The sequence below is a fragment of the Siphateles boraxobius genome, unplaced genomic scaffold (assembly GCF_051911475.1).
Source record: "Siphateles boraxobius isolate OS27281-9 unplaced genomic scaffold, OSU_SipBor_1 13, whole genome shotgun sequence".
Lineage (NCBI taxonomy): Eukaryota > Metazoa > Chordata > Actinopteri > Cypriniformes > Leuciscidae > Siphateles > Siphateles boraxobius.
Genome location: NW_027508733.1, coordinates 3,249,806 through 3,250,322, shown reverse-complemented (window position 1 = coordinate 3,250,322; position 517 = coordinate 3,249,806).

The following is a 517-nucleotide window of genomic DNA, read 5'->3' as shown; positions in this document are numbered from 1 at the left end:
GACGTCACCGGAAACGTCTGAAAATCTTTTGGTTCCATTTCCTCGCCGCGACTGTTTTTATAAACATTAGAAAAAAAAAGATTTTGCCTCGATGTAAATGCGTGTTATAACGAACCATCTACTAATACCAGTTGAGATATGAGGAAAATGATCCTTGTTCCTTTTGTTAGAATAGGAAAATAGATTTTATAATTTGTTTCTGTATTAATTAAGTATATTATTCGGGCTGACTTTATATTAGGTGTCTTTAACTACTAAGTACTGAAATAAAAAAAAAGATTAATTGTTATGCACAAAGAGAGCATTGTATCAAATTATTAATTTAAATGTTAGTAGTGCATAATAAATAAAGTGGGTCCTTGTACTTTATCTCCACTGTAGAACATGCTTTTTGGTGTTTATTTTTATTTTAATAAAATAGTGTGGTAGATTTTTCCCTAAACCTGACTTAGGTTGAACCTTGTGTCCTTGAAACCTGAACCTCTCGAACACTAGTAAGGTCTCTAGTGTTTCGCTA